The sequence below is a fragment of the Artemia franciscana genome, chromosome 16, assembly GCF_032884065.1.
Source record: "Artemia franciscana chromosome 16, ASM3288406v1, whole genome shotgun sequence".
Taxonomy (NCBI): domain Eukaryota; kingdom Metazoa; phylum Arthropoda; class Branchiopoda; order Anostraca; family Artemiidae; genus Artemia; species Artemia franciscana.
Genome location: NC_088878.1, coordinates 2,859,841 through 2,887,804, shown reverse-complemented (window position 1 = coordinate 2,887,804; position 27,964 = coordinate 2,859,841). Strand labels below are relative to the sequence as shown.

General features: G+C 36.9%; 1 protein-coding gene across 1 annotated transcript in view; it reads left to right on the top strand.

Moving 5' to 3' along the window:
* Window positions 1-2,183: 2,183 nt before the first annotated feature.
* The window catches only part of LOC136036901 (major facilitator superfamily domain-containing protein 1-like), a 118,229-nt gene continuing 92,448 nt past the window's right edge, over window positions 2,184-27,964 (top strand). Inside the window, exon 1 of the mRNA XM_065719277.1 lies at window positions 2,184-2,436. The gene's annotated coding sequence lies outside the window, so the exon portion shown is untranslated. The remainder of the gene's footprint in view (window positions 2,437-27,964) is intronic.

Here is a 27,964-nt window from a genome sequence, read left to right as displayed (position 1 = left end):
TGTGTTATTAAAAATCTTTTGGCTAAAATTCGTAAAATAGTTTGCGATTGGCAAGCTATGTAAAAACCGTGCCGAATTATCAGTGGCACGCCGCCGATAAGAACTTGCTGGTGCACCGAATTCCATTGACATACCTCCTAATTTTCTATTCGGCCTTACAAATTTGTCTTGATTTGTTAATTTCGGTTCGGTTTGGCTGTTGGACATCTAATTCTGTGGCTTTAATTGGCATCTAAGTTTTGATGGCGTCAGGTTAGCTTATTCAACTTCGACGACGAAGAACAGGAACAAAACGAGGGTTGTATAGCAAACAAACTGAGAAGATTGGAGGTAAATAAGAAGACACGAATTCAGAAGCCATGTTTATCTTACAGAGTAAATCAAAAGCAAAAGGGTCGATTAGTCTCGACTAAAAAAGCCCTCATTTGGTGAAACAGAAGAAGACCAAACAAACAAGTTTGATCGAAGAAGAGTTTAAGGTTTGAAACTACAGAAAACTCAGTTTTATTTCTTCTTATTGAGCATTAAACAATCCACTCTCCTAAGCTAGGAGCTTGATATTTTCGGGCATTCTGCATGCCAATATGCAAAGGGCTAAAAAATGTTGTCATAGGAAAGAATCATTAATCCTTGCCATAACACAGTATATTCAAAGAGTTGGATTAGAGTAGTCTTTTTGTAAGTATACAGATCCCTGATATAAATTTTCTTTTTTATATACATTATTTAGTCTATTGGGCTCTAGAGATACAGAAATGCTTTCTGGCAGAATCAGGGTAAATGAAATTTATTTCTTACTTTATATTTTAGTTCTATTAGGTAATATCTCTGTACCTTTTACTGCGGGGTTTCTAATAGGCATCTCTGCCATTTTTTTTTTCAAAAGAGATCTTCAGTTTTTGCTGGTTACATGAAGACTTTTAGGTTTAAAATTGGAAGCGCTCTGTACCTAACCAGAACAAGTAAAGTATTAAGAGGTAATATGTTAAAGCCGTCTTCAAATGAAAATAAGTGCATTGCGGTTTGGAAGGATCAAAGAGATTGTAAACAACAAAGAGAGATAAAACTCCACAAAAAAACCCTCAAACGAGACTGCAGCCAATAGAGAGAAAAGAGATGAAAGACTAAAATAACACGGATATTTCGCCTGTATCTAAACTAGGCGTCCTCAGCACAAGATAAAAAAAAAAAACACTTAACAAAAAACAAATAAAGCCCCCACCAATAATAAAAAATACAATTGCCGCTGCTGATCTACGTAGGGAAAAGAAGTTATTAGAGTTACTTCAATGAGAACATCAAAGCAAGTGAGGAAAAATTATGAAAATTGAAACTATGTTAACTATTTTGTTGCAAAATAATCCCCTTGTTAGCTAATATTGAAGCAACTCTTTTGGTCCAGTAAGTAATCTTGTCCCCTGGTGATTATGAAAAATTTGAATTTCCTTTTTGACCATTGGTTCTTTTTTCAAATGAAAATCATAAATTAGGCTAATATTTATATTCCTCGCATCTCTTTCTGCTGAAAGATAAGCAAACATATGTTTTTTAATTTCTATAGCCTCTCTCACCCATTGGGAAAAACCCCTATTATTAGAAATAGCTGTAGCCTCATTAAATTGTATCAAATGTTCAGGATTAAAGAATGTATGTTCACCCAGAGCCAAAACATAAGTTTCAAGAGGCTTTCGTAACTGTAGGGTTTTTTCTATTGAGTAGTAATGCTCAAAATAAGTGCTTTTCTATTTCTTGTTGTTAGTTGGGTTTTGGACTTGGCGCCGAAGATTTGCTGAGCTATTAGATGTCTATATTTTAACTTAAATTAAGTAATAATTTATTTTTTAATAGAAGGAAGTTAAGGATAATGGTAAGTCTTATAATTGTAGAAGTATGGATCAAGCTAAACTCACTTATTTTATTGATTGGAAGTTAGTTATTTTTTAATATTGTATTGATAACAAGCAGGCCAGATCGAATAGGTGTGGGGTTTTTTATATGTCATTTTGATTAATATAACTTCGATTCTTGGGTATGACTGATATAATACTTAAGTACCTTTAATATTTTGAAGTTTAGAACAAATAGTTTATAAACTAAGACATTTCATTCCCCAATGGTTATAAAGAATTTTCCAGGTAATTATTTGTAATGTCTGTTTTGCTTCTAGTGTGCCATCTAACTTGGCTTTGATTAGGATAATTCAAATTATATGTAACGTGAAGTGTGGAGCAAATTTGAACAGTGACTTTGCTGATGGACTTAGGTTAATATGCAAGTGTTTAAAGAATATTAATCAAATCTTATATAAACCAAGCGGTATTGTGATTATAGTAGACTATAAGAAGCCTCCCGGGTCCTTCCAGGAAGAGAGGAGGAACCATTCAATTTTTAGCACCCCTACTTAATCAGGCTGGCATATATACTGTACAAATAAAGGTGAGCATAATAGGGTGTTTTTTTTCTTGCTAAAATCTCAATTATTTGACTCACTGCAATCTCATTTCTATGAAAAAAAAGGTAGCCTATGTATGTGATCTACACCATACTTAAAACTCTTCTAATATGTTTTCTGATGCTAAGTCAAATAAATATACATAATTATGATGAAAACATAATACTTTAGAAGCAAATTTGGGGTATATGTTTGTACATTAAGGGGGGGGGGGTAAAGCATAGAGGGTGTGTATGCCTAAAATATTAGGTACATTTATTCTGTGTAGGCTAGACTATTATTCATTAAGAATTTTTCAGACCATCCAATACTTTACCCCCACCCCCCCCCCCTCGGTAAAATTCTAGTTAATTGACTTCTTGCTATCTGGGAAAGGGTATAGGTTAGGAAAATGAAACTTTGAGGGATGGGTCTACAGGCTAAAGCATGTCCCAGGAAGGTATTTTGAAGTACCTACCTCCACTCCTTCTCCCTCTAGAGGGCCCTGACCTTTAAAAATATGTGTGATATAAAAGTGAAACCTTGCAAAATAGATCTTCTGCTTAATTGAAGTACAACAAAATTGTTTTCAGCTTCCTAACTTTGCTCAATCCCATTTTATAAGGTTTTAAAGATATGCAAATACATCTCCTAAATTTTCAAAAAAACTAAAAATTGATATGGCTCAAAATTCTACTCAAATAACATGAATTGCATTTTCAGAACTAAAGGCAGAGAAAAAGCAACTAGTAACTGAAAATTAAGGTAAAATGTTGTTTTGTCAAAATTTCAATAGGTATAGACCTGTCATGTAGGCGAATTTCAGGACCCTCTAGAGGGAGAAGGAGTGGGGGTAGGTACTTCAAAATACCTTCCCGGGACATACTTTAGCCTGTAGACCCATCCCTCAAAGTTTCATTTTCCTTACCTAAACCCTTTCCAAGATAGCAAGAAGTCAATTAACTAGAATTTTACCACCCCGTCCCCTGATGTGCAAATATATAGGAAATTACATATTTTCTATCAACTCTGTTAGGCTACTTTTCTTTGTCTTGTCTCATGCTAAGCTGAAACAAACTAAAAGGTAGGGCATGGATCATACTATTGCCAAGAAAAAGGTAAAATCCTTGTTAATTGACTTCTTTCTATCTCAGAAAGAGTTTAGGTTAGGAAAATGAAATTTTCAGGGATGAATCTACAGACTAAAGTAACCTATGTCTCAGGAAGATATTTTCAAGCAACTACCTCAACTCCTTCTCCCTCTAGAGGGCCCTGACCTTTGATGACCTTTAAAAATATGTGTGTTATAAAAGTGAAACCTTGCAAAATAGATCTTCTGCTTAATTGAAGTACAACAAAATTGTTTTCAGCTTCATAACTTTGCTCAATTCCATTTTGTAAGGTTTTAAAGATATGCAAATACATTTCCTAAATAAAAAAAAAACATGGTAAAATTGTAGTTAATTGACTTCTTGCTATCTTGCTAATAATAACCCTGAAAATTACTGGCCTTTTAGTCTCACATCAGTCATTCCTAAACTGATCAAAAGTATTTTCAATGTCACTATTATTAATCACCTTGAAAAAAATGGCTTACTGTCAAAGTCTCAACATGGTTTCAGAAGGAAACCATGTCCATTGAGATGTCCTGTCATGTTGAGATGTCCTGTTGAGGTCCATGCATATGGAGTTCATGCTGACACTCTGGGGTGGATAAGATTGTTTCTGATTGGCCAAATCCAGAAATGCATGGTTTACTCTCATGATGGAGACCCTGTATTTTCAGAACCTGCACCAGTTATAAGCAGGGTACCTCAGGGAAGCATCCTTGGACCCACCATTTTCTCTATGTATATAAATGATTGTGAGGATGTTCTACAAAACTCCATCACTCTCTACACTGATGACTGCAAACTAATTGGAATTGCTGATGGAATCCTGCAAAATGACTGGAATGGTTTATCTTTATGGGATTCCACTTGGATGATGGAGTTCAACCCATCAAAGTCCAAGGTCCTGCACATGGGTCCCCACACAATCAGATTTCATACTCTAAGCTGGATAAATCTGGCATTTGTATCCCAGTTGAGGCTGTTGAGAGTGAATGAGACTTAGGGGTGATTGCTGACAGGAAGTTTTAGTTCCATGAGCACACTATGCAACAAGTTTCTAAGACCAAGAGAGCACTGGGACTAATTAAACTAACCCTATCATCATGCCATCCTCTGATTATGAGAAAACTATATAATGCTCTTGTACCTTAAATTGCTGCTTGGAGCAATATAAGGATTATCCATCCTTGTGATGCTCCATGAAAAAAAAAATTTGTTTGGTGTAGATTTTGGCTGTTAGATTAGACTCTTGTGGAGGACTCTGCAGCTTCCCAATTGTAAAGAAACTCCTGGCAGAGCCATTTCCTATCAAGGTGGGACTTGAACATGTCAGTTGAAGTAGCAGAAATTGTTTCTTCAGGGAGCTGGTTCTACATATTGATGATTCTTTGGCTGAAGAAGTGGCTTCTATGTCTACTCATGGAATGCTGCATGGAGAGCTTCAATGAATGTCCTCTAGTACCAGAATGCAAGGGCTCTGCAAAGAGACCGGGAAGGGTGTTTTTAGAGAGGATTTTTTTGGTTAAAATAATGTCACCCCTTTTCCTTTGGTATGTCAGCATTTGCAGCTTCAAACAACATAGTCTTTCTTTGTATGGAAATTTATTCATGTTGCTAACCATCCTAGTGGTACGATGCTGGACATCCTCAAGCAACTTCTTATCTTTTTTGAAGAAAGGGGCTGCCAATGACATTCCAACCTCCAGGTATGGATGTACAAGTGCCTTATATAACTTCGTAAGAACTCTAGGGTGTCAGCTGGAGATGGTTCTTTTTATGATACTGAGGGTTTTATTTGCAGAAGATGAAACAGACTTAGCATGGCTGCTAAACTTTAATTGGTGATCTACAATAACCCCAAGATCTCTTTCATTGGAAACAGCAGAAAGGAAGTTGTCTTGAAGGAAATACTTATGATGCTTGTTGTGTTTGCCAAAATGAGTTACATGGCATTTGTCAACATTGAAAGTCAGAAGCCACATGTTAGCCCATCTTCCTAGACTGTCAAGATCTGTTTGAATTGATTGCTTGTCAGAGGGAGTAGCCGCTTTTCCAACTAGCTTTGAGTCATCAGTGTAAAGGGTAATAAGATTTGAAAGAAGGGTGGGTAGATCATTAACATAGAAGTTGAAAAGTGTTGGTCCAAGAAAAGTGCCCTGTGGCACGCCACTTATTGCAGTTGTGGGAGAAGAGAAATAAGGAGTTCCTTGTGAATCAAAAACTCTGATACTCTGAGGTTAGTGTCCACAGATCTACCAGATCTGAATCCATGTTGTGATGTAGAAAGGATATTATTGACCTTAAGATGTTCAATTAGAGCTTTATTAACAAATCTCTCAAGCACCTTAACAACTGCAGAGGTGATGCCTATAGGACGGTAATTTTCTGCCGAGTCTCTTTGTCCCTTTTCATGGACTGGGGTTATATAAGATGTTTTCCAATCATTTGGTAGTTCCTCATTTTGAAGAGATAACCAGAGCAGCATGCACAGGGGGTAACTGAGAGCTTTTTGACACTCCTTAAGAAGATGTGGATGAACACCGTCTGGTCCCTTTGACTTATTTGCATCAAGCTTGTCAAGGCTATTGAAAACCATTACTTCACTTACTGACAGATAAGGCATAGGGAAAAGCACTTCATACAATGGAGGATCTGGTGAGGAGGTACCTGAGTTTCAGGTAAAGGCAGAAGCAAATTGTGCATTTAGAATGTCAGCCTTATCGAGATGAGTGTAGTATACTGTGGTCAACAAGGTCAGGAATAGTATGATGATTTGGGTTTTTAGAAAAGACATGTCTCCAGAAAGATTTTGGGTTTAACTTGATCTCAGAAGCTGATTTTTCCTTGTAAGCAGATTTCAGTTTTTTTACAGAATCTGTTACACGATTCCGTACTGCCTTATAAATTGACAGGATCTCCTGGTTCCTCTTCTTCAAATACCGTTTCCAAGCTCTAGATTTCTGGTTAATCAGCTTCTTAACTTCCTTAGTGAGGAAGGGAAGTGTTTTGGGCTGTTTCCTAAAAATAACCCTGGAATGTTTATTTTCAAGAGCAAGGAGAGTTTTTTTTTGAAATTTAACCATGACTCATTGATGTCACTAGTGATAAGCATTGACCAGTTTGCAGATGAAAGTTCCTGCTGTATTGCCTCATAGTTGGTGAAAGTCTGAGGACAAAATTTAGGTAGAGGACGACTATTTAGGGACAACACAGACAGAATAACTAGGTGGTCACTACTAGCAATCGGCAGTAAATGATCATTACAAATGAGGGAATCAGTATCACGCAATATGACGAGATCTAACAGTGAAGGATTCTGATCAGCTCTATAGCGTGTAGGCTTATCAATAGTCTGATGAAGAAAATTATTTTATAGGCAAGATAAAAAAGGTCAGTCTCTACTATTAGATGAAAAACGTCCAGTTCCTTCAACCCACTCAATAGCAGGAAAATTAAAATCTTCAGTGATTATTAACTCAAATGAGCTAGGAAGGGATATTGAAGATGTCATTTTATCAATGATAGTTTTGAGGGCCAATTCACTATCTTTAAGGGAAGTAGCTCTTGGACATCAATAAACGCACCCAAGCCGCAATTTTTTTTTATTAGCAATGGAGATATCAAGCCATACACTTTCAATCAAAGATATATCAAGCATAGCAGGATTTACAACACTAACTTGGATACTATCTCTTACATAAACACCAACTCCTCTTCGACAATTTGGGTGCTCAGTAACCACCAAAAAACTATGTTTTGGTAACAATTCAACAAAACTCGCAACGTCTGCTGCTTCTTCCCTAAAAAGCACTCCGGATTCTAGAAGCTTATTTGTCAGACAGTCAACATTGCTTGAAAGAACACGGAAAGTATTTCCAGAAAGGGGCTTCTGACTCGGGAAATTTGGCTGTTGAGACTCTGAGGTAACATCAGATATGGTACATAAAAAACTTGAATCTGCTGAATTCTGACATGACACGAGCAAATTATTAGATATAACATTTTAATTATCATTAGCAGAAATAACACTTAGATTGACATGGGAAACATTTGGAGAAGGATTGGATGAAGCTTCACAAGAAATATCAACTGACGATTTATCAAAACGAAGCACTGGGGAAACAAAACTATTTACATGAAGATGCAATGATATAACTTGTAACTTGTAAGGCCACATTTGTAGTTTGTCTGCCATGTTACAAATCCTCAATACAAGGGAGATTTGGTAGCCCTAGAGAGCATACATAGAAGAGCAACTAAGCTTTGTGCCCCACACCAACAGGTTCCCTACCCTGAACGTATGTGTCGCCTAAAGATACCCACATTGGTTTAATGGCAGCACAGAGGAGATGACATTTTGTCAAGAAAATGCACCAAAATAACATGACTTAACTCCCTTTTTAATCCCTCCCTTACCACCATGACAAGAGGCCACTCAATGAAGCTGCAACAAGAGACCTCTAGACGTAGAGAGAGGACGAAATTTTTCTCAGTATGTGCTGTCCCAACTTGGAACAGGCTTTCCAATGAGACTCTCACTGGTGAATCGATTAATTCGTTCAAAAATGCAGTCAATTTGGAGTTGAGTAACAAGGAATGGAAGTACCAGTGGGACGCCACACCCCGTCACACCCACTAATTATGTCACCTCATCAATTCAACAGCGAGATGTTCTGCAGGAGGATGCAGTCCTTCTTATCTCACTCTAAATGTGATTCAAGGTAATTTTTCATCTTCCCAAAATCTTGGCACTGATATAAGAGGACATTCAAAGAAGCTGTTCTAGCCATTAGTCCAAACTTACACCAACAAAAGTTTTTCTTCTGCTACTTAGTTGACCACTGGACTAGTCTCTCAGATGCAACAGTCTCAGCATCTAATGATGAAGATTTCAAGAAGTTATTAGATGTTGAATGGAACTGTTTTCTCTGGAAGTAACAGTGGGATGGATTTGATGTTTGGTCAACCAAATTATCAACTATGGTGCAATTCTCATATCAAGAAGGATCTTATATTGCTTTAAAAAGCAAGTTAAGGTAATAAGTTAAATTTGGGGACTCTATTAAGAGCTTAAATGGAATTTGCCTTGGAAGCAATTATTGATTTTGAAAAGAGCACTAAAAGGCATCAAGTAATATATTTTACTTTCTTCTTAGCTAGATTATATGAATGTGTGTACGTTTGCCAAATAAAGATCAATTTACTACCATCACTCCCCCTCTCTCTCTTCTAATATGCAAATCTGTAGATTAAATGTCCAGAAGACTTCTGAAAATTCCTAAATGAAAAGTTCACCCCTAAAATACCTATTTTAGGAGCAACATATTTTAAGAAGAATTGCAGAATTAGCTGTCAGTGCAGTGCATTTACTGTTTTGAAGATGTCTAATGCCAAAAGAGCTGTATCATTAAATCCCCAATTCAGTGGTTATTAGGGTACTTATGTATTGTAGCATTAATACTTAAGAAGTATAGTTAGGTTAATCCTAATGAAAAATACAAAAGCATTATGAAAATGTAGTACTTTAGAAACAAATTTGGGCTATTTATTTGCACATTAGGAGGGTGGGGGTAAATTGTTGTGGATCTGCATTCAAAATGTATTAGCTACAATTATTCTGCATATTCTGAAGTAAGAATTGTTTTCTAACTTTGCACTGTCCAAATACTTTACCCCTCTCCCTAATATGCAAATATATAGCCCAAATTATATAAGTCCAATGCATTCTATCACCCACCACTTGTTTTCCATTTAGTGTTAGCTAACTGTTTCTTAATACAGACAGGTGAAGCTGATTTTTTCAAAATAAGCTGACAATACATTAATACTCTTTTTAAATATTATTATTATTATTATCATTATTTATTGGAAAACCCGTCATAAAAAGAAAGCAAAAGACAGAGCAATAAACAAAATACACATTGAGCATGAAGACAAACACTTAAAAAAAAACCACACAGCAGAAACATCTACAGGACCAATAGCAATGACCAGAGATGGTTCAACTTCGGCAAACAGGAATTATAAGCACGAAAATAAACCATAAATTAGTAACAAAATTTAAAAATTACTGCATGATATAAGGCTATGACCCAGACATACAAAAATACAAAATTTCGAACAAGACGGAGCAAAAGAGATAGAGAAAAAAGGAAAACAAACAAACAACAACAATATAAAAAGAGACACATAGCCTACTACCGAAATAGTACAGAATGCCATTCCTGGGCAGTCATATTCACTTTTTTATTGTGTTTAGCTATTACTCTAGCTACTGCAATATTTGGGTCAACAACTTTAAATTGACGGACAAGCTTTGAGTTGCTTTGCCAGGGTGGAAGGTGGATTAAATATTTTGCAAAACGGAAGAAGTTTGAACACATTTTTGTTTGGCCAGTAATAGTTCAGCAGTTTCCAAAAGGGTGAAATTTACAGAATGTGAGGGTGAGCTATTGCATTGTGTGGTCAGAATGCTTTACCTTTTCAACAATTAGACTATCGGTTTATTTAGACGAGGTGACAAGTTTCCATTCATTCTAGCCACGGCGTAGCTCAAACAGCGCTGTCAGGAGTAGGACAAAGACTGTCTATGAACGCTTGTCGCTCAGTTGGGCCTTTTAGTTCTTTTGGAGGTTTTTTAGTGTTATGGTTGCTACAATGCACCCCCCTTAATGAGGGCAGATTCATAAATAGACCAAGCTTTATTTGTTATCTTGGAAAGCAGTTGATTTAAGTGGATAGAGCTTTCAGGAATGAATCCAGGGTCTGAACTACGCCCTTGGAAGCCAAGATGCTATCTCTACCTTTTCCTTATTTTTAGAGCTTAAAAGATGTCATTGATGACAGGTTGACTTATCTAAGCTTTGACAAAAAAGTTACCTTGATTTTGGATTTCTAGTCTCTTTTTACTTGGATTTAGTTTCCCTGAAAATATAATTCCTATTATTTCAGCAGGATTTTAAGCTGTATAAGGTAAGGAGTTCATTTTACAAAATCTCTATCAAGGGCCAAATTTTTATTTCAGGGTAAAAAAAAAACAACACACAGAAAAAAAACAAAATAGGTAAAAATAAAAATAAAAAAACGATAAAACTAGTTAAAATACAAAAACTTAGACTGTAAATTGAAATGGGTCGTACAAAACACAACAAATATCAGGAGGGATAGGACAAAGATAAGGGGCAAGGATTAAAAAAAACATGTCGACATTATTACAGATTTAGAGGGGTCTCTTCTCATCTATAAGTGTGAGGCAATGTCATTGTAAACTGTCATTACCATGCCACTGCCATGTGCTATTACGATTATGCACTGCCATGTGCAATGCTATTGAGAATGCTCATAAAGCAGGTCATTAAGTTTCTATAGCAGGTTGCAACAACTGATAGGTCAACCTACTTGTTTGCTTCCTAAAACATAATCGAAAACCGGAAATGTTTGAATCAGCTGTAACAGAACACGTATTTCATATTCGTCTTAACAGTATTTTATTTGGTCCGACAAAAATTGTAGATACGTGTGCAGTACTTTTGCAAAGTTTCAGAGAAATTATAGAAATAAAAAGGCATCATGGACATTGCCATTGAGAACGCTCATAAAGCAGATAATTAAGTTTCCATAGCAGGTTATAACAACTATAACCTAATAACAACTATTAGGCAACCTAGAAATTTCTGTCTTGTCAGGAAATTCCTTAGCAAGGCTATTTGTCATGAAAGAAAAAGGAGATTACACTAAGGTGCACCATTGTGGGAAGGAGAGGGTGGTGGATTGGAATACCTGTTTTGATATTTGACTACTTGCAATCTATTTGATAAGGAGGAAACGATCATTTTCCCCAGGAAAAGTTGATATTTAAGCCGGTGACGAGTTTCTTAACTAATATATTGTAGCTAACAAGGTCAAATGATTTTGGAAGGGCAATGAATATTAAATTTAGTCAGGAATCAGGCTTTTTAAGAATTTTCTCATTGAAGTCAATAAGAAAAACGAAGTAATGGGAAGTAGAAGTGAACTGGATGTATCTAAATCGCCTCAGATCAGTAAGAGGTATAATTTTTACTTTACCCAATCTTCAAGGAATCCTTCACATAATTTTAGTGACAAATTGGTTCAACTTTGTAGTTTCTGATATGAAGTACTATTTTTTATCTATTTTGTCTAGGGATCGGAGATTAAGATAAGATAACATTTATTTTCAAAAGGCTATCATAAGCTCTAAAAGCCGAATTTGCTTTGTATGTCACGTAAAAGTAAAGAAATTTTTTTTTTGAATTAGTACATTAAGTCAACTTAACTCACTCAACACGTTACATTAAGTCAAATAAACAGTCAACACGTGAAAATCAAAAAGGTTTAAATTAAAACGGCAAAATCATAAAAGATAAAGGGGGAATCAGAAAGCTTGACAATTTCAAAATAATTACAAAAACATTACACAGAAACAAAAATAAAAACCGCAATAGATGAGAAGGGGAACATTTTGTGGCGATACACCATCAACAGGAGGAGAGACGAAGGAGTTTGGTTTTGGTAAGGACACAATCGCGAATGATTATTAAAATGCTCCAGAATAAAGGGGATAAAACCTTTACGAAACCTTTCTGTAACAACATGGGTCGGACAGTAAGTTGGGATTGCTAAGGAGACTGACCGGGGGAGTCGGGGTCTAATGGGATTGTGAAATTCAGGGAGTAAGTCCTCAGTACGGGATTGGAATTGACTGATTTAGCGAAACGCAAGCAAATTTTGTTCCTCCTTTCTTTTAAGGTGGTAATGCATGCAGGTTTAAGGAGGAAGGAGTATGAAATTTCGCCCTCTTTGTAAATGATTCTGAGCGCACACTTTTGGGCCGCCTCAGTTTTTGTCACTAAGTTTACTTGAAAGTTGCGAATGCCAGACCGGACATGCATATTCCAATAGCGGCCTGACAAAGGATAAGTAAACACGGAGAGAATGTATCTTAAGACAATTAAATTTGTTTAGCAGCTTAAACATCGATAATGAAATATTTGCTTGTTTAACAATGTTCGAAACATTACTGTCCCACTTAAGATCATTAGAGATTGTGATACCAAGAAGTTTAACATGTTTCACTAGCATTTGTGTGGGATCGGGTCACAGAAAAGGGGAGTAAATTTCAAGAAGTTGATCATTAAATGTGACTTAGTGGAATTTAGGCTAAATTGGCTACTTAGGTCTACTTTCATGGTACTAGAATTGTTTCTAGTAAGTATTCTTCTTAATTTGAATTCTCAAAGGTGTTTTCTATAAGGTGTTGGCTTGTGAGATGTTTCAAACTGGCTAAATTGGCTACTTAGGTCTACTTTTGTAGTACTAGAATTGTTTGTAGTAAGTTTTCTTCTTAATTTAAATTCTAAAAGGTAGATAAGATAAGATAGATAAGATATTTATTTCAAAAAAATCACTATCACAAGCCCTCAAAGGGCCGAATTCGGACTTCGGAGTCGACTAATAAAACAAACAAAGCAAAAAACACAAAGCTAATAATAATAAATAATCAAATTATGAGTCAAAAAAATAAATAAAAAAATATATAAGTCAGAAAAAAAAGGAAAGGGGACAAAAAAGTATAATAACACAGAAATGAACAAGAAATAAACATATATATCTACAAATTAAAAGGGACACTAAAAAAAAGTCCAAAAACTCACAAAAAAAAAAGAACGAAGCATAAAACACATGAAAAACACATATGAATTAAAAGGAAAACTAAACCAAAACAGCGGGAGGCAAGCAAATTAGTGTAACGACCTAAAGCACCTCACAAAAAAAAGAAGGGGGGGGGGAGAAACTAGTTGGATATTTTATTTATTTTTTCTGTGATGAAGGGGACAAAGGTTTTTTCATATCTGGAAGTAACGCAGCGAATGGGAGACAAAACTGGGATAGGCTCAGAAACAGCTCGAGGCTGTCGTAATCTGGATGGTGAGTGACGTTTGGGGAAAATACTTGCCGTCCGAGGGTTCGTTATTGCATTTTTTGAAAAACGGAGGCACAACGACGACCTCCTTCGCTCAAGGGTTTCCAAACTAGCTTTCGGACGGACAAAAGACGTGTACAACCTTAAGGAGTGAGAAGGGGGGACGCTATATTTATTTAGGAGCTTAAGGAGGGCGATAGACGCATTAGCTTTATGGATGATATCTTTAACGTGGATATCCCACTTTAAATTTGAAGAAATTGTGACTCCAAGTAATTTAACCGAGGATGCATAAATTTCAGGAGGGATAGGATTAAGAAAACAGGGCGAGGATTTGAGGAAACAAATCGGCATTATCATGGACTTAGAGGGGTTTACGGTCATATCTAGGTCCAAAGCCTCACTTCCAATTTCATTGAGAATACTCATAGGGTCACTTAGTAAATTTCTGAAGCAACTTTCAACAATCGTTAGGTCATCAACAAATTCCCAACGGTCTGGAACTTCCTTCGCAAGGCTGTTAACCATGACTGAAAAAAGGAGGGGGCCTAGGAGAGTTCCTTGGGGTATGCCATTGTAGATAGGGAGAGGATTTGAGTAATGGTTCTGGTATTTAACCACCTGTGATCTATTTGTTAAAAAGGAGGCAACCAATTTTACCAGTAAGGGTTCGATATTGAACTCGCTTTCTAGTTTCTCAATTAAAATATTGTGGTTAACAAGGTCAAAGGCTTTCTGAAGGTCAATAGAAATTAAGTTTAGCCAGGAATTAGGTTTTTCGAGGATTTTCCCGATGTGGTCAATAAGAGAAACGAGGTAGTGGGAAGTAGAAGTTGATTTTAGGTTTCCAAATTGTTTCAGGTCAGTAAGAGGTAGGATTTTTTCCTTTAGCAAATCTGCAAGGAATCCTTCATACAATTTTGAAAAAATAGGAGTAAGCGTAATAGGTCGAACGCCATCAAAGCCAGGCTTTCCGTTTTTCTTTTTCAAAGGGGTAATAAAACCCTGTTTCCAAATTGTTGGAATTTGCCCAGACTTAGTAATTTCGTTAAACAGGACAGACAAGGGCTTAGACAGGAAATCACCGAAGGCTCTAATAAGAGGAAATGGGATATCCAAAGGACAAACACTTGTCTTTCTTAGTTTATCAATTCTTCTTTCAATCTCAGACGGGGAAACAGTCGGAAAAAGAGGGGATGGGGCTCCTGTTGATAATTGGATTGGCAATGCTGGAAGGCTCTGGACAATGGAAGCGAGAAATTTATTTAGACTATTTGCAGTAACATCAGGGGGCTCTGGTAAGTTGAAATTAAGCTGGTCAAGACTCCTGCCAAATAGCTTTTTAACCTCGGAATACCAGTTTTTTGGCTTATTAGTGAACAACTCTTCGATCTTATTTTTGTAGTATGATCGTGCCAATTTACGAATTTCTCTTTTAATTGATTTTCTTAATATATTGGCTTGATCGAGTTTACCATTCTTAAACAGCTTCAATTTGGTTCTAATTAGTGTTTTTATTGTTTGATTAATAAAGGGTTTGTCACTTGAGCACCTTTTAAACCTTTTTTCTGGGAAACAAATTTGATATTTATCAATTAGCTTTTTATGAAACGTGGCTGTTTTCTCATCAAGGTTTTGTAAGCTATAAATGTCGGACCAATCTTCAGTACTCAGCCACATACCAAAAGAAAGAAGACCAGAATTTTGAAGGGGGCGGTAAGTGCTATAAGTCTTTGAGAAAGTATGCTTAAAAGTTGAGGAGGGGGACAAAAGAATGGAAAGATGATAACTCCCACCTAATGGGGGCAAAGTTGAGGGAGGGGTGTAAAAATTATACATATTAGTTAAAATAACACCTAGAGAGGTATTTCCCCGAGTCGTCGGTGTTTTAACAATTTGGTTTACTTTAAGTGAAGCACACAAGGAATCCATTTTAAGGTCATTGGCATCGCCAACTAAAAAAAGGCCAGCATTGGGGTACTTAGAAATAACAAAATCAGCACTTGCCTGTAATTGCTGGATAAAATTACGTTTTGACTCGATATTTTGATTTGGGGAGTAATAGAAAACAGCTATTACAATAATACTAAATGGACGAGGGAGTACTTTTGGTCTAACACTTAGCCAGAGGATTTCATCATACTCGGATAAGTTAGGGACTAGAATAACCTTTGGGTAAAGGTGACTCTTAGTAAAAAACAGAACTCCGCCACCTTTTTTCCCGAGTGGGTGGTCTGAAGGACGGAGTTTAATAAACTCTGAATAATTTGTCAGGTGTAGGGACCCTGGGTCATGGGATTGAACTTCAGTAACAGCTATAATATCTATCAAATGTGATTCTGAAACCACCTCGAGTTCAGTAAGCTTTTCAAAATTAAGACTTTCAGCATTAGTAACTAAAAGCTTAGGAAAAACAAACCGATTGGGGAATCGCGATAGGGAAACTTGATGGGTTTGAGAATTTCCTGGGGGGTAGGGTTTTAATTTAATTTTATTATGCTTTGGAGAAGAAAGGTAAGAGAAGGATTTTCTTTGGGGATTTGGATGTGGGGGGACGGGCAAGGATATGGACGAAGCACGAGGACTTATTATATGACAATTATTGGACGGAAAAAGTCTCAGACCTGAGTCACGTTTACAGGGTAGGCACGAGGGATAAAACGAATGGGCTGGGGTTTCGTAAGGTGCTGGGAAAGGGGGGCTGGGTGGGAATAGTGATTCATGTCCGTCAAGAAATTGCTGGTTTGCGGCGGAGTAGGGAGGGTATGGGGCAGCATACTGTAAGGGGGAAGGAAATATGACTTCTGTATACGGAGAGGGAGAGGAGATAACAAGGGGTAAGGAGGGGGAGTATGTAATCGGGAAGGGTTTATTAATTGTTGATCTGAGAATGCAGGGGGATAAGAATGAAAGTCGACAGGAACCTGACCAAGGGGAGGAGGGGGTCGTGAGTGCCTTCGACGCTGCCCTAAAAAAGGTTGGGTTTTAAACCTACCCCCCGCGTCTGATGATACATGAGCAAAATTACACGACTTAAAATGCTTAGTAGATTTAGCAGGATTAAGGTGGCTTCTGGGCAGCCCAGTTTTGTGGAGCCTACTACGACCTTTAATTGGCGATTCAATATGAGCTTTTGTACAGCCAAAGCACCTTCCACTTGAAAACTTTTTACAAATATCAACATGGGGTTATTTACACAGATTATTTGTACAACGGCTAAAAACAAAAAATTTACAAATGTGTAAATATTTACAATTATTAGAAATACATCTACTATCTAAGAAGTTAAAACACACATTAGGTTTATTACGCGTAAAATCATTAAGCTCATTTTTTTGAATATTTGATTGCATTGTGTAAGGATTTCCGCTTGTCAGTTCAACTGCATTGTCACTTTTCAAAGATGTGTCGTTAACACTGGATTTCAACAAAAAATTATCTTCGGTTGAAGCGAGGTCAGTATGATTAGGTTGCGTAACCTTTTTAATCCCTTGAGAAAATTCTGACGAAGGAAGTTCACTAGCCCTTGCTTGATGAACCGAAGAATTTTGGTAATGAATATTTGCGGAAGTATCAGCTAAATGAGGAATTCTGGGCTGTGTAGGGGAATTTAAAGTATGTAAAGCTTCAACAATTGCGAGCTGAAAACTGACTTTTAACAATTTGATTTCTTTGTCCTTGAAGAGATTACTATTCTGGCGCTCGTAAAGATCAGACAAGCTATCATAAAGAAATTCGAGATTAATAATCCGTTTCTTGAGATTGACGATTTCTGCATCTTTTTTAGGCAATCTTCACAGGTATGGGGCTCAAACACACTAGCCTTTTTTGCATTGCACGTGACTTCATCTTTACTGGAGCAAGAAATTTGTGGGGTAATTTGGGGTTGATGGTAGGTGGTAATTTTTGCAGAATCAATCGATCCAGGGGAACTATTTTTATCATTATTCGTGATAGTGTTTTCTATAAGATGAAGGTGTTTTCTATAAGATGTTGGCTTGTGAAATGTTTCTTTGCATGCTAGGTTTTAGCAGAGGACAACAAAGCTTGTATATGTTATTTTTATCCTTTACTTTATAGTCTAAATTAAAGTAAAGTTGCAATTTACTGCAACTATTTATTAGTTGCATTAGTTAGTTAATTATTAGATAATCATGCTAGGTTTTGGTAGAGGACAACAGATAGAGGAATGCCCTACAGACAGGTAGAGTAGCTCCATAGGAGGCTTAGACCAAGTAGGGCCTTGTCCCAGGGGGTCCATAATAGAAACTGGGGCACCCTCTCCTGGGGGTCATAAATACAGGTGGAGGAGGAAGAAGACCCCTCAAAAGTACACTCAACAGGGCCCACTGCCGTGTTCACACGTCACATGAGTTACAAATCTTCTCCCAGTAATGGGTTAAATTGCATGGTGATGCAGAACACCATCGTGGGAGGATCCTCTATAGGAAGACAACTGCGACAGGGCGTAAGATCCAGATTTATGGACAAAGGCCTCTGTAAAAGGCTGCCTCGATCCTTTCGGGGTACCTGCAAGACTGGGAAACTTGTGGTCAATTTTTCCCACTTGAGGAGTGGCGCCCCTTGAGGAAATTATAGCCTAGTAAACAACACAGCACTCGTACCGGATTCTGATTATTGGATTTTGTTTCTGGGCTTGGTTTGTTTTGATGGGCGTTTTCGGGCTGAAAAACCTCTTCCTAGCTAATTTATCTACTATGGGTTGCCTCCCCGTAGTAGCATAATATTTGTTTGCATGAATATATAATGAGTCCGAGGTAATAGGCTTGGGACTGTCGGTGCAGGATTTCGACTCTTGTTGATGGAAGAGCATCACCAAGTGCTGAAAACCATGTTTTGACCAAGATGGGCCTAGGATTGCACAAAGCCTCCAACTTACTGGAGGTCCCCGGGAGTAGACTTGAGAAGATATGTTGGTCCCCATCCTGCACTGGTATCCGGGATCACTGCTTTTCTTGAGGCCAAAATAATTTCAAAGATTTAAAGAATATGAAAATTGGAACTTACTGTTACTTGTTATTGTTATTGTTACGGCGTTAAAAAATGACTATCGCATCGACATTTTGACTGACGAATTCAGACGGTTTGAACTGGATTTATTAGGAGTTTCAGAGACTCATATCCCAAGGGTAGGAAGCATGAAATTAGGTGACATAGATATTTGTTTACTCAGGCAGGAAGGATGGGGTACATAGACAGGGAGTAGGGCTCATGATGAATAAGGAAGCTGCTAAGTCTTGTTTTGGCTGGGAAGGTATTAATAATACAATATCAATTGCTCACTTTATGACCAAAAAGTTCAGGGTATCAGTTATAGTAGTATATGCCCTGTTGTACCAACTGATGGAGATATTAGTGACTCAGATGAATTTTACTTACAGTTACAGGAGCAAATAGACAGGGTACCAGGAAATATGGTGTTTTTGCTAGGAGATTTTAATGCTCAGGTTGGTAGAAATAGGGATAGATGGTATCCTAGCCTAGGTAAATTTGTTGTAGGAAAAGAAAACAGTAATGACTATAGACTTTTGCAATTTTGTAGGTATAACAACCTAGTTATAACCAATACGGTGTTTGGTTGCAAAATGGCCCATAAGTTGACATGGTATTCACGTAATGGTAAGACAGCAGACCTTATTGATTATGTTATTGTAAACAGAAGACTAGTAGGATCAATACAATATACTAGGGTGTCAGAGTATTGAATCTGAGTTCAAAATGAACACACCAGGATTAAATTGGATATTTTATTAACTTATTAATTCAGTAAGCCATTTTTAGCTTAAGAATTGTGAACTATTTCAACACTCGGCTATAAGCTCTCATCGAATGAAAATTAGTTCATTATAATTCAAGGTTTCGCAATAACTGGTTAAGGGTAACCTTGACCTACATAAGAGGATTATCAAAAGAACTATTTGTGCATGAATTGTACAAAAAAAATTGAACCAGCGTGATGCCTGTTACCAGTGACGATAATCCTGTCCTTGTTTATTTGCCGGTATTGAATTTTGTACAGAGCAATTTCCTAATTGGAGCAGAGGATGACGTGATTAAAAGGCATGTAGTGGAGTTTTTTGACTCTAATTCAATCAAGGTGGCAAAGACGTTATTGTGGCAGCTTTGTCCGGGTCATGAAGATTGCCCTATTCGGAAGGGAACTAATGCATTGGTTAGCCATTTCAGCGACATAATTAGTTTATTAAAATCTCTTGACGAGACTGACACTGATGTTCCGACATTTGTCATAAAGCGTCCTACGGAAGTACCCTGCCTCCCTGCCACTGCCTACACCTCTTTATTCTCAAAATTTAATGAGCTCCATCAAGTTGTTTTGGGAATGTCTTCAAAACTTCACAATTATGAATTGAGCTTCCCCCAATTACCCAAGCCGACTTCAGTGCTAGATTCGCATGCAATAGTTATCGTCTCAAAGGTTTCGGACGCCTTATCTGACCCTCTTAAGCGAAAAGCTGCTATAGACCAAATTACTGGACATGAATTAGTACGTAGCGTAAAGCCCATCAATGACAAGTGGTATATTAATATGGACAAGTCTGCTACGGAGGACTTCTGCTCGTCAATCCAGAACATAATTTCCGGTACTACAACAAAAGTGGTTTCCAAGCGGTTTTTTGGTATATCACGTAATATTCCTACCGACGTTGACATTACGGTACCCGGAAGCCAACACGGTATCATAGATGCTAAGAGATTGGGCCTATCTAAGTCTGTGAAAATCGAGTTTTTGGATTCTTTTGCGCAATCTACGTTTTTCAAGCATGGCCTCAGAGTGGGCTATTAAATTTTTCCTGTTTACGAGTTTAAGGACCTACCCAAATGCTGTTTTAACTGCCAATCACTAGACCATCTACAGTTCTCCTGTCCCAGCGTTCTCCCGAAATGTGCTCGTTGTGGAGGGCCACACATATCAACAAAAGATGAGCCATGCATTGCTGATCCCAATTGCGCAAATTGCGGCCAAAAACACCATTCCTATAGCTTTTCCTGCCCCGTTATTAAGAATCGAATAAAGTGCAAATCCACCTTTCAACCATGAGTGCATCAATCTCAGTTATTTCGTTCAATATAAATGGCACCAAAGATAAGGATTTTGTTATTGATGAGTTGTACGGTTCCTACGATTTGGTATGTTTCCAGGAGCATCTTCTCACTGCTTCAAGTTTGAATTTTTTGCGCCGAAGTCAGCATCATACTGCGTTCCTGAGTCCAGCAAAAGCTACTGGCGGTCGGCCTTCCGGTGGACTAGCCTGTGTCTTTAAACGGGACATTCATCTACCCTCCCCAGTACTCTTCTACTCCGACGAATTTTTTTTTGCTGTGCGTGTTGGCAGTATTGTATTTATAAACTCTTATCTCCGATATGAAGGATACTCGATCAGATCCTTAACTAAATTTGGAAAGGCGTGTGGTCTGCTTAAGAATCTTGTGAATCAGGTACTGTTAAACTATCTACAGTATATAATAATTGGGGACCTAAATACTGATATTAATCGATCTTCTGTGAGAAGGGAACTGCTTTTTGAGTATCTTCCTTCCTACTGCGTTGTGCCCATATCCCACAATTTTTCATATGTTCATCATTCTGGAAGCACAAGTGATATTGACCATATTATTTGCTCGCCTGGTATTATCTCTTCTTCTGCTTCTGTTCATGTTAACGAGCAAGATACTGACCACATGCCAATTTCAGCGACATTTACAATGGATATTGATGTATCGGAAACCAATTGCTCGCGAGAAAAATCGAAGTGGTTTGAAAAAAGTAATTGGAGCAAAGCCAATATACCGCACTACATCTCTACCTTGACAACCCTTCTTTCTACCATACGTGTTCCATATCATCTTCTTCAGCGCCAGGTACCTACGAATGGTAAAGCCGATATTGACTGTTATTATAACCAACTTGTGATGTGTATGAAAAGGGTAGAAGAAGCTACCGTACCTCGACAACGTATTCGTAAAAGAACACAAAAACCTATCTGGTCAATGGACCCTTGTTTAAAGTCGATAAAAAATAAAGCAAAATTATGGCTCCAGATATAGAATGAATGTGGTCGGCCAAGTTCTGGGTGTGTCGCTGATATCAAACGTAAAACTAAAACCAATTATAAACGTTATCTGAGGTCGGCACGTTACCGCGGTATGGATTTCCCTGTAAGTAGGGAGGATTGGCGAAAAGTGAGCAATTCTGACAAGATAAATGATGAAACTATGACAAGCAATTGCCTTCCAACTTCAGCTTGGTATAAACATTATTCTTCGATTTTTTCAGTGATTAATTATTCAGTGCATTCTGTGTATACTCGCCTTCTTACTCCCCACTTAAGTACAACGTTTTCGCAACGCCATATAGTGCCCATATCTTTTTCATCCGTAATTAATGCTGTTAAAAGTTTAAAATCTAATTCAATAGATAAGGATGGTATTTCTAAGATGCATATGCCGATTGAATGAACCCCCCTTATATCTCACTTTCAGCTTCTTTTTCAAATGTGTCTATGTACTTCATATGTACCTGAGAGTTTTCTGTGTGGCACTGTTTCGTCAATTTTAAAAAGGGGAAAGTCACCGATTGATTGTTCTTGCTATCAACCTATTACTGTATCTTGTAATATTAGTAAGGTTTTTGAGTATATCCTTCTACAATTTTTGACTAAAAATATTATTGAGGATGAGAACCAATTTGGTTTTCGGAGTGGGGCGGGTTGTCAGCATACGCATAAGATTGTCTTCTCTATTGGCTGATAATTCTTCCAAGGGAAATGGTCTTTATATTTGTGCTTTGGATTTTTCGAAAGCGTTTGATAGTGTGGTCCATAGTCAGCTCATTTTTTCCTTGTCTAATTCTAGTGTCAATCTCTCTATTATAATGCTTCTTAGGTTTTGGTATTCAAATTCGTTTCTTCAATTAGGATCTGCACCAGACACTATTATAAGAATGCGAAGAGGTGTTAGGCAGGGTGGTGTTCTGTCCCCTACGCTTTTTAAGATTTGTATTTCTAGTGTACTGGCTAAGATTTCAGGTACATACCTTTCTGGTCTTGCGGATGTTTCTTATCTTGCGTATGCTGACGACTTGCTTCTGATTAGCCGTTCCAAAAAGGGTCTTTCCAAAATGGTCTCTATAGTTTCTGATGCTTTCTCTGATATTGGCCTTTCAATTAATATAGATAAATCTGAGTTTCTTCCCTATAACTGTATTACTGCTACTCCCCTTCACTGTAATAGCTTCACTATCCCTCTTGTTGATTGTATTCGTTGGCTTGGTACCTCTATTACTAACAATCTTTCGAGCTTATGTCAGCGTACTGTTTGTGATATAAGTAAAAAGATTCAGATTGGTTATGCAAAAATTGTTGCAAATAGAGGGAAGTATAATAGACGTGCGCTGGCTAAACTTTATTCTACTTTCTGTGATCATTCTGTCCTTTATGCTTCAGGTCTTTTCCCCCTTCTTAATAATGGTAATTTAAAAAGAATTCGGATAAATTATTTCAAATTTTGCAAATTTCTTCTGTATCTTCCACCTTGGACAAAAAACCGGACTCTTGTTAAAAAATTCTCAGTTCCTGACATAACTTTAAAGTTGGAGATTCTTCACAGACAACTCTCCAGTACAGCTTCTGCGCGCCTATCCCCTCACCACCGTCTTATCCGTTTTTTTCGTTGACTTTGTGTGTGTATTTGTTTTTCTCTTTGTGTTTTTTGAATATCATTTTTTGTGTGTATCTAATGTTCATTTTTTTTCGTAGTTCGTTATTTTGTGTGTTTATTTAATTTTTTGTATTAACGTAAAAAATTTCTATTGTCATTACTTTTCATTTTTTGTATGTTTTGCTTTTTTTGTGTGTATTTAATTGTTTGTACTCCACATTTTAATACTTTTATAGTGTTGTTGTGGGTAAGAAATGAATTATTATTATGTTAAAAGTAAAGATTACCATCTAGTAGTGTCTAAGGTTAATTTAAAGCTGAAATTTCGGAAGGGTAACTGCCTCCCGGAAAGTTATGATGTTGGTAGACTCCAGGATGAAAATTTGAGAAAAAAACTTCCAGGAACAGTTGAATACTAAACTTGAGAGTTTAAAATTTGACAATGTGGAAGATGGAGGGAATAATTTCAGGAAAACAATTTGTGAAGTTGCTGATGGTGGCTTAGGGAAGAGTGCTAAGACTGCAACTAGGAATATTAGTGAAAAAGCTCTAGGTTTAATAGAGAGTAGAAGGGGTTTGTTTAAGAATTATCTGAGTGATAGGTCGTATGAAAACAAAAGGAATGTAAAGAAAGCGGAGAAAACATTAAAATATGAACTAAGGAGATGTGAAGTGGAGGCCATGGATAAAATTGCTGAGGATCTGGAAGATGCGGCTAGACCGCATAATAGGAAAATATTATACTGGCATGTTAATAAATTGAAAGGGAGTAGCCAATCCGGACTAGTCCCAGTTAAAGATAGAAATGGGGCCACAATTAGTGATAAGGAAAAAGTTAAAGAAAGATGGGTGGAACATTTTGAGAATGTGCTAAACCGAGATACAGTTGCAGGAAAAGATATAGATAAAAATGAAAAAGTTTGTGATACCTTGGATGTGAAGGAAGATTTGTTTAGTTAGGAAGAATTAGCGACGGTACTAAAAGGATTAAAAAATAATAAGGCTCCAGGTGCTGATAGTATGACTAATGAGTTTCTTAAATATGGTGGCTCTGAGGCTAGGAATAAGCTACTGAAGATTATGAACATGATTTTTGAAAATGGGGAAGTACCCAATGATTTTAGGAAAACCTTAATTAAACCACAGTATCAGAAAGGTGACAAGTGTGAGTGTCATAATTATCGAGGCATTAGTCTGGTCTCTGTAGGTAGCAAATTACTGAGTAATATGATACTTTTTAGACTGAGAGATGCTGTAGACAAAGTTTTAAGGGAAGAACAATGCGGTTTCAGAAAAGGTAGAGGATGTGTCGACCAAGTTTTCACTCTTAGGTTAATAAATGAGAAGTCCCTTCGTTGTCACACCTTTGGTCCTCAGTTTTATCGATTATGAGTAAGCTTTCGATTCTGTTGATACAAGAGCGTTAACAAAGGCCTTATCGTTATGTGGTATACCAGAAAAATACATTAAAGTGATTTGTGCTATGTACGAGAATTAAATAAAAAAAACTAGTTTTTTTTATATCTGAAAGTAAGGAGCGACATTAAAACTTAAAACGAACAGAAATTACTCCGTGTATGAAAGGGGCTGTTCCCTTCTCAACGCCCCGCTCTTTACGCTAAAGTTTGACTCTTTCTCTCAAATTCACTTTTTAAAACAGTGACAAATTTTAGCGTAAAGAGCGGGGCGTTGAGAAGAGAACAGCCCCTTTCATACCCGGAGTAATTTCTGTTGGTTTAAATTTTAGTGTCGCTCCTTACTTTCAGTGAAAAAAAACTAGTTTTTTTTTTTACTTAATTTCTGAAAGTGTTTGAATTAATGCATCTCCGCACATAAAGTATGAAAATGAAATTTGCATATTAATTCTTTTTTTGGCTAAATGGCTTTCTCTTAGTTTTGATAGAAGATTCTGAGAAATAAGGGGCGGGGAAGGAGGCCTAATTGCCCTCCAATTTTTCGGTTACTCTAAAAGGTAACTACAACTTTCAATTTTTAACGAACGTTTTTATTAGTAATAAATATACGTAACTTAAAAATTAACTTACGTAACAAACTTTTATATTCTTATATTTTTATTATGTATATGAGGGGGTTTGTCCCCTCGTTAATACCTCGCTCTTTACACTAAATCTGAAGTTTTGTCCCAGTTCTTTAAGAATGACCCCTGAATCAGAAACGCCATAGATAAATAGTTGAAATTACTAAAAATACTTTAGCATAAAGAGCGAGGTATCTAGGACGAGAAGAGCCCCTCATATGCATAATAATCTCTGTTTGTTTTAAGTTTTAATGTTACTCCTTACTTTCAAGTGAAAAAACTTTTTCATGCTTATTTTTTCATTGTTTTTTTTTTATAGTAATGCTTCCAAAGTAATTCTTCCAAAATTTGGTTTTCTGGTACTGCAGACTGAATCTGCCAGTTTTACTCTTTTTTGCATTTATCTTTCCATTTCTACTTTTCTCAAATTTCTCAATCGCACAAATTAAATCATTATTAAATCTTAATTGGACTCGAATGTCCACTATCTTTTACTGCATCTCTTTATTGTATTTGCGTTTAACATTCCTTTTCCCGCTTTTGTTTCCATTTCTTTTAGATCTTCCTTTTTTTTTCTTTTAAATTTTTAGCTCTTTTAGATCTTAGATATTTATAGATCTTCCTCAAATGGAAATTGAATTTCCACAATTGGTTTTTCATATTGCACCAAAATTTCTCGAACTTTATGAGGAAAAGAGCGTAAAATAAATTTCTTCTCATTTGTTGCTGGCACAATGAGTGTTTCACTTTGGTATGCACTTGTTGGTGTCTCGCATTCGTTACATGTGTTTTGAAGTTCACTATTTTCTTAAAAATCTCCCCAAAAATCAATTTTGTGAGTTTTATTTTCAATATTACGTGGCCTAGCCACTTCCGCATCTCCCAGCGTTAAGGCCTGATGGAACTCGAAAATCCCATGTTAAATTGAAAATGTATATTTAAAAAGTACCCAAGTATTCATTGGCGGAAGATGCCGCTTTTAATATCAGGCCATCGCTTCTTGAAGATGCTACAAAATGTTTGCAAGGATTTTGCTCTATTTCCTCTAATTGCTTAGAAATCTTAGAAAATGTCTAGGTCTTTTTCACAAGTGTACTCTATGAAGGATATTGCTGTTACTATCATGGTACTATCATGAGCAGAAGACAATAACCTGTAAGATGATTGGAACCATTTTTCGATGTATTTTCCTGTTTTCTAACAGTCACATAGAATATTTTCAGCTACCTGAAACTTTTACAAGTCGGTTGCCAGAAAGAATCGTTTCAGATCGCCGATAATACCCCCTAGAGACCAAAATGACAAGCTGGTATAATCAGCTGCTTGTTAATAGAGTGTGAAATTTTCATAAAGTATTTCAATGCAATGAAGGAACCTAGAAATGAGAAATAGTCAGGAGCCTTCAGTAAAGTTGTGCACACAAAGCCGAAATCATGGGGAAAATTAAATCAAAGCGATGTATACATTTAAAAGTGTTACCACACATAGACAGCGCCTTTGTAAAAAGTATTTGGAGCTTAGTAGATGCAAATATCCAAAATACCCAATAATGCGGTATGCCGAAGAACTAGACAAGTCAAGAGATTTAGGTCAAGCGACAAACCTTGAGGCGGAGCAGAACCCTATACCCCGCTCTTTACGCTAAAGCATTTTTAGAAATTTCAACTATTTATCCTACGGCTTTTGTGATCCAGGGGTCATTCTTAAGGAATTGGGACAAAATTTAAGCTTTAGCGTGAAGAGCGAGGTACTGACGAGGGGTGAACCCCCTCATATTTGTAATAAAAATATGAGAATACAGAAGTTTGTTACGTAAGCTAATTTGTAAGTTACGTATATCTTTATCTAATAAAATTAATTCTTACTAATTATTTTACTATTAAAAACATTCGTAAAAAATTAAAACTTCTAGTTGCGTTTTTAGGCAACTAAGGTTTGATAAAATATAAAAAAGTGTCTCCAAAATTTCCGTTTTCCATCTCCAACCCCCCCTCCCCATGTCAACATATCTGGTCGGGATTTAAAATAAAAACTGTGAAACATGAGTTCCATCTAAATATCAAATTTCATTAAGATCTGGTCACCCGTTCGTAAGTTAAAAATACCTAAATTTTTCAAATGTTTCCAAATTAACAACCCCCAACTCCCCCAAAGAGAGCATATCCATTCTGGTTATGTCAATCACGTATCTAGGACTTGTACTTATTTTTCCCACCGAGTTTCATCCTGATCTCTCCACTCTAAGTGTTTTCCAATATTTCCAGTTTCCCCCTCCAACTCCCCCCAGTGTCACTGGACCCGTTCGGGATTTAAAATGAGAGCTCTGAGTTACTAGGTCCTTCTAAATATCAAATTTCATAAGATTTGATCACCTGTTTGTAAATTAAAAATACTGAATTTTTTCTAATTTTTCCGAATTTACCCCCCCCCCTTCCAATTCACCCAAAGAGAGTGGATCCGTTCCGTTTAAGTCGATCACGTATCTAGGACTTGTGCTCGTTCTTCCGACCAAGTTTCATCCCGGTCTCTCCACTCAGAGCATTTTCTAAGATTTCTGGTTTCCCCGTCCAACTCCCCCCAGTGTAACCAGATCCGGTTGGGATTTAAAATAAGAGCTCCGAAGCACGAGATCCTTCTAAATATCAAATTTCATTAACATACAATAACCTATTCGTAAGTTTAAAATACCTCATTTTTCGAATTTTTCAAATGAACCACCCCTCCACCCACCCACCCCCCAG